The sequence below is a fragment of the Podarcis pityusensis genome, assembly GCF_964106645.2.
Source record: "Podarcis pityusensis genome assembly, chromosome: 3".
NCBI classification, from domain to species: Eukaryota; Metazoa; Chordata; class Lepidosauria; order Squamata; family Lacertidae; genus Podarcis; species Podarcis pityusensis.
The window spans coordinates 99958663-99969868 of NC_138026.1; positions in this window are offsets into that span (position 1 = coordinate 99958663).

Here is an 11206-nt window from a genome sequence, read left to right on the forward strand (position 1 = left end):
TCTAATATCCTTTTGATGACACATACTTCTAATTTAATTGACGACAAGCTATTTGACCGCAGGACGGGTTGGTGATAATGATGGCTGCACATTTCAAGAACATCAGATCCATTACCTTAGTGGGGCTTTATAGCATGCTGTTGTGTTGGACACCAATTATTTTGCCCATTTTTAAGATGGGGTGGTGGTGAAAGCTTAGATAACATACTTTTTCTACTCATTCAGATATAATGTGGCACATTTTTTTTAAAATTTATGCTTGATTATTATTTTTGCTTCAAAAAGTGGTATTTATATTTGAAATACTGAATATTTAAACATGGTAAGAACCTGATGGGAACATCTTGGGGTGGGTATGGCAAAATTTCAAATGAATATATGTGATCCTTCATTACATCTTCCTAATATGGCATTTATTCCAAGGAAGTTTCCATCAATCAGGTGTAAGGTTTATACATCAGATGATACAACTTTCCCCTGCCCTTGCATTAGGTGAACATTACTCTATCATTCGGCCGTGACGGCAAATGAAGGAAAGGAAAATAAGCTCACTGGATGAATTATGGTCCATGTGGAGTTTGCTGTTGAATTTATGGTACAGTGGTGCCCCGCAAGACGAATGCCTCGCAAGACAAAAAACTCGCTAGACGAAAGGGTTTTGCGTTTTTTGAGTCGTTCCGCAAGACGAATTTCCCTATGGGCTTGCTTCGCAAGACGAAACATCTTGCGAGTTCTTGCGAGTTTGTTTCCTTTTTCTTAAAGCCGCTAAGCCGCTAAGCCGTTAATAGCCGCTAAGCCGCTAATAGCCGTGCTTCGCAAGACGAAAAAACCGCAAGACGAAGAGACTCGCGGAACGGATTAATTTCGTCTTGCGAGGCACCACTGTAGGCATACTTCTACCTATAGCTTATAGTGACAGTATGGTGAGAATCCTCTTTCATGATTTAAGACATGAGAGTTACTCTTACATTATCTTTCATGTACATGCTAGGAACTACTTTAGAACCCAAGTCCAGCATCCCTTCTATATTACTTCAAAAATATGACGTGAACAAGTGGGATCTCCAATCTGCAACATAATGTGCAGTTTGCAGCGCTGCTGTTCAGGATGCTGGCTAGCCGGCCATGCCCTTTCCCAAAATGCTTAATCCCATCCCCAGTGCTGCCCCCCCCCCAAGAAGTCAAAATTGGCTACTGAGCAAACTCATGCACGTTGGACTGTTTTTGCTGCCGGCCCCCCCTTTATGATTTATTTTTGAAAAGAATGTTTTATATTTCTGCAAACTTTGGGGCTTCCCCCATGCCTGCTGCTGCATGCTCAAATACAGCGGCAACATGTAGCTAATGAATGTAATAAAAGTATTATTATTGGTAGCATTTATTTGAGCAGATACCTCTGTATTGCAACACAGGGGGTTGTTTTTGTCACCCCTGTGTGCATGGCTGTTGCCATTCTGGCTACATAAGTAACGACATTCACCACCTGAACATCGGAAATCGAGGAAAATATTACAGTTACAGCTACCTGAAGGGCTTATTGGTTTTGCAAACCAAAAGTGGGGACTTAGGATGAAGATGAGTTGTTACTTACCTGCATAGAATGCACTGTTACGAGAATTCATGAGCAATACTCAGTGAATGTGGAAATCACTGTGGGATATTCAACCAAAGGGTTGAAGATCACTCGCTGATATTTAGGCAATGAATGTTTTACTGCATCAAAATCAGAAAAATATGATTTTGTTAGAAGTGAAAAGCTGCTGCTGCAGAAACTTGTTAGCTGCTTGCTACCCAAAGGTCTCCAAGTAACATACATTGAAATTATAAACACAAATGCACCATGCAAAGTGGTTGTGGGCTTTTCCTTTTTTTGCTGTGAAACTTGGTTTTTAGCCTTCTTCTCTGTTTAGCTTTCTTTAGTGTCTTTGTGTGCTGGTGATTTTAGTAACTATGCAGAGTAGATCCATCAGACTCAACTGATTTAAGCTGCTAAGTTTGTTGATTCAATAGCTCTTCTCTGAATAAAACTATTGTTGGATATAACCCTTGAGTTTCACGACAAGGGTGGAGGACCTTTCATCCCATGAGTTAAATGCAGCCTACATGACAGAAATTAATAAAAATTATATGAGGCATGGAGAAAGTGGCTAGAGAAATGTTTTTCTCCCTCTCTCATGACACTAGAACTCGTGGACATTTTAATGAAGCTGAACGCTGGAAGATTCAGGAAAGACAAAAAGAAGTACCGTATTTTTTGCTCTAAAAGACTCACTTTTTCCCTCCTAAAAAGTAAGGGGAAATGTGTGTGCGTATTATGGAGTGAATGCAGGCAGCGCACCTATCCCAGAAGCCAGAACAGCAAGAGGGATTGCTGCTTTCACTGCGCAGTGATCCCTCTTGCTGTTCTGGCTTCTGAGATTCATAATATTTTTTTTCTTGTTTTCCTCCTCCAAAAACTAGGTGTGTCTTGTGGTCTGGTGTGTCTTATAGAGCGAAAAATACGGTACTTATTCACACAGTGAAGAAACTATAGAATGCATCCATGGGCATAGCCAGGATTTTTGTTGAGGAGGGGGCAGCCAAAGTGAGCTTTTTAAAGGAGATTGCCCCATAAAGTTGTGGAGCATTTTTGGGGAAATCACAGGTGAAATTACCCCCCCCCCAGAGGACATTACAGGGGGCAGGCTTTGGGGAGGGGCAGAACCTCAGTTTATTGAGTACTTTCTTTTTATATTTTTTTTATTTGATTTTCCAAAACAGAAAAAAGGAAAGGGGGAAAATAAAAATAAACCTACATCGAAAGATCATACAAATCCCATATGTTGAGATTACTCTGGATCTCTTGACTTTCCCCCATCCCATAGATGGGTCTTCTTAATTCTATTTTAAACTGCGTATCAATACTTCTCCAGTTTTTCACCTTCCTAAGTTATCTGTACTTTCTATTACATTACAAGTGCATTTAGAATCCTGCTAATGTTTTTGACCTGTTTGCAATGATTTTGTATATACATTATAAACATTTCCCATTCTTTTTTAAAGAAGAAGAGTTTGGATTTGATATCCCGCTTTATCACTACCCTAAGGAGTCTCAAAGCGAACAACAATCTCCTTTCCCTTCCTCCCCCACAACAAACACTCTGTGATATGAGGCTGAGAGACTTCAGAGAAGTGTGACTGGCCCAAGGTCACCCAGCAGCTGCATGTGGAGGAGCGGAGACGTGAACCCGGTTCATCAGATTACGAGTCCACCACTCTTAACCACTACACCACACTGGCTAAAAGTTATTTACACTGAACTTAAAGTTTTACACTGAACTTAAAGTTCTTGTCCTCTTGGTTCCTGAGCTTCCCAGTTAATTTTGTCATTTCGGCAGAGTCCATCAACTTGATCTTTGATCGGGATTGTCTCTTCCTTCCATCTCTGGGCTAACAACATCCGAGCAGCCATACATGAACAGTTTCTTGTGATCTTTTGGCATCTCGGTGCCTATAAATCTTAGTTTAAAAAAGCTTCTGGTTTTTTAGGAAAGGTTATTTTAAACATTTTTTCATTTCATTATATATCATTTCCCATAATTTTAAAACTACATTACAAGTCCACCACATATGATAAAAGGTACCTTCTTTTTCTTTACATTTCCAGCATATATTGGTACTTGTTCTATTCATTTTTGCTAATTTTACTGGGGTTAAGCACCACTGATACATCATTTTCATACTGTTTTCTTTCAGTGAAGAACATGCCGTAAATAGTTTATTGAATACTTTTAATGCTTTTCATGAACGCATCCTCACAGAGCTTGGGGAAGGAATTGTTTCTGTGTGTTTCAGTTCCTAGCAGAGGCTAGGAAAGTTAGCCTGCTATGTGTTAGTATCCACACTTCTGCCAGATTAATTTATATGCCAGGGTAGGGATAGAAGAATCTGCCAGTCTCAGATTCTTCCAGTTCCTCCTTTTCCCAATCTTACCACATTTCTGCATCCATTTATTTTTAATTTTTTAAGTCCTCACAAAAACTCACTACCTATTTACCCATGCACATTCCTCCTAAGATGCACATTTTCATAGGCAAGTTTATCTGATATATACAGCTTTCGAAGCAGTTTTGCCTAATGTGAAGCATTTTCCACCATATTTTCACTAATGCATGCATTTTCATGCACATTTTCCCGCTAGTAAACAGAGATTGTTTTTCACCTGCTTTGCGAGATTCAGAGAAGAATACATATAGAAAGATGGGATTTTGTTTTGTGCATCTGGGTTATTTGGCAAAGGGGTGACTGTTCTTCTCATTCTCTCTGATCAGAAGGTAACCCTCAAGAGATGTGGCATGTTTTTCTGCACCTCCATGGCTGCATAAGGCACCAGTATCAACCACTGGGTGAGGCCTAGATGGGATGGATGTGGTCCATTGATATAGTTTGCCCAATCCTGCTGTAAAAGATGGGTCTGGGGTGTGTTTTAAACGAATCCCTTCACTGCTGGACATGTCGTTTTTGAGAACTGATTGCATTTCTCAAAATGTACAATTAGGAAACCTTTAGCTTGGGCCCCATACATGAACTCCTTTAGGGATTATGACTATAAATTATCCTTAAATGCCTGTTTTCCCCAGAGAAAGCATGGAAGCACTTGAAGAATTTAAAATGAATGATTGTCAGCCTCAGATACGATGTTGAATTTAGAATAAATGAGAGATGAAAAATGAGTTTGCTTCCCCTCGGGTTTTTGCAGCATCCAAAGAGATTTGCAAAACCAGGGTGGGACTCCTAAGACTGAGCGCTCATGGAAAGCAGTTTGCTATACTGGGGTGTTCCCATGTTTTCCATGTTTCCAATAGCAATTTGGCTGCCTGGAACAGAGGAAAGCTGACATGAAGAAGTCATCAAGGAAAATCTAAGTTATCATTTTGCATTGGCACAATTCCAGAGTCGTAAGCTATCATATATATAAATTCATTCCTATACCATGCTGCCAGTAACTGATATGATACCTGGATGATGTACTTCCTTTGGGTGGATATAGTTAATTCAGGACCTGATACTGGTGATCTGCCCCAGTGGTTTGCTAATAATGCTTATGGAAGGAAATATCCATTAATTTTCTGTCCCCATCCGGGGGTGGACAGAGAGGAGATTCCAACAAACCAAAACATTGCCTACACAGATGACAGCACTCTATCCACACTTTACTTTGGAAGCAATGGACTCTGGGAAAGGTTGCACTACCCATAGGAAGCAGAGAATACAGAGGAAAGAAGCCAGGCCTTTTGAGCCTTCCTGGCAGGAAAAAAAAATAGGGAGTAAAAAACTGACTAGTGCACTTAATTCCTGTTTGTTTATTGAAGCATTTTTACTCAGCTTCAGCCAAAAAAGGGCTCTCAAGCAGCTTACAAGCCAGAAATAAGACAATCCCCACCTTCAGACTCACAAGGTAGAAGAGATGACTTGAAAGGAAAAGGGACAGGGAGGGAGAAGGGAAAAAGTGAACTCAGCCATTAGTTCTTAGTTACATTAACTAGTTATTGTATTGTTAATGACCAGCAGGAATGGGAAGAGTTCAGTGACAGGAGAACCCAATAGTTGCTGCCTTCTGAGCTGAACTGATGAAAAGAACCTGCTCTCCCATATTTCCTTCTGTTATATATGACTTGTTATGTGACAGTTAAGGGAGGAGCCTCATATACTCAATGTTTCTAGTGCTGGCATCCATCTTCTCAAGGGGGTGAAGTCAAACCTTTGGAGAATCACAGAGCCCGCTGTGGCTGCAGAAACAAGTAACTCGTAACTGCTGCCTCCTGCATTGTTTTTGCTGCATTAGCAGCACTGAAGTGACCTCTCCAGGGTGCAAGCCTGGGCAGTGTGTATTGAGGTCCTGGGGTGCCCAGATGACAAGACCCCACTCTCGTCCTCACTGATGTGGTCCAAAGGAATGGATTTCCCACAACAGCACATGCAGAAACCGCCTTCTTGCCTGTTGGATCCTTATTGATCTTGTCCATTCAATCCACTGGAGCCTATCTTTGCATGCAGCTGAAGACCCTAACTCACGGAGGGTTTGAGACCCATTGGCTGCCCTCACCTGGTTTAGCCAGCCAGTTGAAGCTGTTTCCCAGGATGTGGCCGCTGTTCCATGCTGACAACTTTGAGGAGCCACAGGCAAGAGCTGAGTGCAGGGTGGGGACTCAAAATGGACAAACTTCCCCAGAAGGATCATGATATGTCTTGTGCTCTTGGAAATAAAAAAGACCTGCAATTTATTATTTTCATAGCTATGCTTTTTTGTAACTGGTCCTGAAGCTATTTAGTAAATGTCCGGCTATAAATGCAAACAATACATAATTGATTAAATAAGCATTTTAAATTTCCCTTAGGCTTCATATAAGTTATGAGGTAGTGCAGACATTAGGCTTTGCGTATACAACAAACATCTAATGCATTTAACCCTCCTCCCCTGTCCAATAATCTGGGGAACTGTAGGTGAGGGAAAAAACAATGCTGTCTAGGGTTGTAAAGACTGCAGAGAGAATAATTGGCTGCACCCTTCCGACCTTGGATCAAATCTATGCTTCCAGGTGCCATAAGAAAGCTGCAGACATAGTGCAGGATAGTGCGCACCCCGGAAATGATCCCTTTCAGCTTCTTCCAGAAGGTACAGGGTTACAACCAGCCGCCTGAGAAACAGTTTCTATCCAAACGTGATTTTGGTTTTAAATGCAGTGTAAGGTAGTCTTTATGGGAGTATATTGTATTTCATTATGGGGTATCAGAGTTTTTAGGGGGCTAACCAAGCTGGGATAGCAGGCTTGTTTGTTGTGAATGTCTGATGTAGATTTTTCAATTTCATTGTTCTGTATGGGACAATGACAATAAAGATTATCGTATTGTTGCTAAGGGTGGTGGGAATTATAGGTCTGTGTAAACTACAATTCCCAGGATTCTGGGGACAGGGGGCTGAAATTACGCACTTTAAATATGTGATGTGTCTGAAGCCTTATTTATGGTATTCTGCACTCAACATATCCCAGTGGTGTTGTGAGGCTATGCGAATTCCTCATGATCAAAGTTCACATTCAGCAAAACTGCCGATTTTTAAAATAACTAACCTCCTTGAAAAATTTCATAAGTGTCCCCCACCCCCCCAGTCACTGCTACCCCTGCATCTTAATTGAAGAAATGTTGTGGACATTGACCTGGAGAATGTGCAAAGGGGGGGGGGGAGATTGAGATAAAGGGAGACTGACAAAGGATGACCTGCATTATTCATCGCCCATTTAATTCCCCATAGAAGCCCTTGGACAGTTATTATACTTTACACAGACAGACTAGACAATCTTCCTGTGATATGGCAGCCAAATCCTGCCAGTCATATCTTGGTCTTGTCAGGAGAAAAGCTAACTGTCATCAGAACAGCTGCATCATCATTCTGTTCTGTTTAACATCATCTTCGTACATGTTTGACTTCGGTTCCATTTAATTTAATCTCCTTGCATTGTTTGCTAACACTCCGTAGACTATGAAGAGAATATACACACACAGAGATTCCTTCAGGTCTTTTTCACATGTGCATCAACATGACCCAGTCTTTCTAGTGCTGCCCCAGTTCAAATTTCAGGTAGGGGGTGCTTTTCTGAATGTCCCCCCCATAAAGACAAAACCAAACCCTTGCAGGTAGAAATCTAATGAGGACTTGAAGCTTTCTCCATGAGAGAAACTATTTTATTGATTTATATAGCGTTCATAATTCAACAAGAGAAGAAGAAGAAGCAAGAGAGAAAGGGAACGGAAGGGGAGACAGGGGTGAACTGGGAAGGGAAAATGTGATTGTTTCAGTTACACATGCTTAGCTACAATAGTTCAGGGCAATAAGGGAGCTGAGCCAAAGGCTTCACGGAAAATGTGGATTTTGAGCAGGGATTTGAAAGAAGCAAGCTGGTGACATCATGCAGGTGCTCTGGAAGCGAGTTCTAAACCCCAGCTGCACTCCGCTTTTACATAAAAGAAACTGTCTTAACTTCCTCTTTCCTATTAACCATGCCACCCACTGAATGTCCGTCTTGCCTCTTCTCTCACACAAAACCCTTGCAGGCTTGCCAGTCAAGAAGTTTATATAAAAAGCAGGTTAAAAACAAGACCAAACTTCTCCAGGCATTGTGGGAGAATGAGCATGTTACTTGTTGCCAGGATGCATTTTAAACATATATTCTTCCCTCCCGTGTTGAAGGGACATATAGCCAGACCTGCATTTGTTTATTTTCCCAAAAGAGGACAAGTATCATCATGGCCATTCAGCTCCACAGCTAAGCAAGTCTCCCCAACCTATTCCAATCTGGTTTAAGGCCCAGGTTTGGCACTGAAACAGCCCTGGTTAATGGTCTGATCACTTTTCTGATGGCGGAATGTGATCTTGTTGAATTCTCAGCAGCTTTTGATAGCGTTCAAAATTTGGAATTGGAGGCAGTGGTTTCATACCGCCCAAGTGCCCTGGAAAAATTGGGACATCCCATTTTCTCGTGCAAGATCATGGAGGCCATTTTGGGTGCCGCTCTTTTTTGGGGGGGTAAGAGCAAGACGCTGGTCACATGACTGATTCAGAAGACACACGTCCCAATTTGGGGCTTGAAGTTGGATGTTTTGTGGTTCTGCTCCTACCTGCAGGACTGTTCCTAGGATTGGGGGATTTCTGCTGTGGAGTCCTGTAGGCTTCTGTTCTGTTCCCCATGCTATTTAACATGACTATGAAGCCATTGGAAGCTTTGGAGCATGATGTAACCCATATGTAGATGAAACCCATCTCCATTACATATGTACCAGGTGAGGCTGTGCAGGTGCTGAAACAGTGTCTGTAGGAAGCAATGAGCTGGATAAGGGCCAGTTAGCTGAAACTGAACCCTGAGAAGATGGCAGCGCTGTTGGTGAGCGATTCTCACGTCTGAAAATTGGGGTTTCCGTACTGTTCCAGTCACACTCCCTCTGAAAGAGCAGGTACATAACTGGGAAAGGGGGTTACTCCCAGATCCAGCATTGCCACTGGTAAGCCAGATAGCATCAGTAGCACAGTGTGTCTGTTCCCAGCTACATCTGTCTCAGCAGTTATGGCTATTCCTGGACCACTGGCGTAGCCTTGCCACACTAATCCATGCCCAGGTAACCTCATGTTTACATCATTGTAATGTGCTTTCTGTAGGGCTACTGCTGAAGATGGTCTGGAAATTGTAGCTAGTGTAGAACATGACCGCTGGAATTCTGACCAGTGCATCCATGTGAAATCATATAATGCAGATTCCATAGGATCTACATGGCTACCTGTCTGTTAACAAGGCTGAATTCAAGGTGTGTAAAGTCCATAATAACTTGGTACCCAAATACTTGAAGGAGCTCCTCTTTCTGTATCAGCCAGCTTAGGCCCTTAGATTGGTAGGGGAGTCCCTTCTCATTGTCCTGCCAACAGGTGTAGCCTGAAAGACAGGGCTTTCTCAGTAGTGGCACCTCAACTATGGAATTCTCCCTTCCCTTCCCCCTGGAGGTACAGATGATCTGGGGCTTCCAGCCTCAGGTAAAGATGTGTCTTTTTGGTCAGCTGTTTCAAAAAAATGGAAATTAAAGGTTTAGGTCAATTTGCAGCTGTGTTGGTACAATGACCGTTATCTTAAAATGTTTAACACTTGTTGAATGGTTATATATTGAAATTTTATTATTTTAATGAACCACCTTGAGATCTCAACTGATGAAGGGTGGTTTAAAAATGGAACAAAAAAAAATCCATTATGTGCAGATGACCAACTGCATTTTTGTCATTGCAAGAGAACCTCGGGGAATAACATCCAAAAGCATTTCGGACAAGTTTTGACTGTGCAGAAAACTCCGTGGTTAACAGCGATTAACATTCCCATCGTTCATAAATGTGTCTACTTCTTGGAACACAGTTATATTTCTGGCCATCAGCAAATCCCAGCTGTATCATTATAATACATTACAAATTCTGGAAACCATTTTCAAGAAACCATTTTCAAGAATCCACAAAATGTCACGGAACATTTCCTAGAACGCACTGACATGAACAAAATTTGTGCACTACTGAGTTTGGTGAGCAAATTGGATTCCTAATAGCATGACAGAAGCAATAAGTAGAAATAAAATATTTCATTTGCAGTGTTGTGATTAATGTTTGTTTTAGGTAATTTAATGAACTACCTTCCCTAATTATGTCCCCTTAAGTTATATAGGAGATTATTATTAGCAAAGGCATTCAGGTATATTACTATGATTTTCAATATGTAATGATACAATGCCTTTGTGCAGTAGAGGGTTAAGATGGGATGTAAATTATACTCTATTTGTTACAAATTATGAGGAAAAAATATGTACCACTAAGATAATCACACATTCTTCCTGCTGACCCCTACCTTTCCCTTCCTGTGTGTCTGTCCTTAGAGCAGAGGTTTTCAACCTTTTTTGGTCCACAGCTCCCTTGACCAACTACATTCTTTCTGTGGCACCCCTGTGGGGCTCAGGAGCCAAGTTATGTCACCCCTTGCCTCCAGAGCTGGCAGCCCCTCGCCCCTTTTCAAACACCCTCCCTTGGGGAGTGTTCCCTCAGCCTCCTCTCTTCTCCCCTCTCCTTCGGAGTCCTCTGGGCACCCGCAGCTGCTGCCCCTAGTCTCTGAGTGCCCCCCCTGCCCCCAAGAGAGGTGCCTCCTCACACTACCCCACAGGGAAACACCCTCTGGCCAGCCCCAGAAGCACCATTCGCCTGGGGAACTTGCAGCCAGGGCTGCTGCATCAAACTGCTGTGTAAGCCGTTGGGAGGCAGAGAAGCAAGAGGGCATCAGAGGAGGGAGAAAGGCCAGTGTTGCCCGTGACACCCCTGTTCATCAGTCAAGGCATCCCATGGTGCCATAGCACACTGGTTGAAAACGACTTAGAGTGTAAAGCGCCTTTTGGCAGGACCCTTAAGCACATGTATGCTTGTGAAACATGGACCACTTATAAACGCCATCTCCAACTCCTTGAAAGATTCCATAAACGGTGTCTCTGAAAAAATGTAAACATCACTTGGGAAGACAGGCAAACCAATATCAGTGTACTGGAAGAAGCAAAGATCACCAGTGTTAAAGCAATGATTCTTCAACATCAACTTCGTTGGACTGGTCATGTTGTGCGGATGCCTGATGATCGTCTTCCAAAGCAACTACTCTATTCC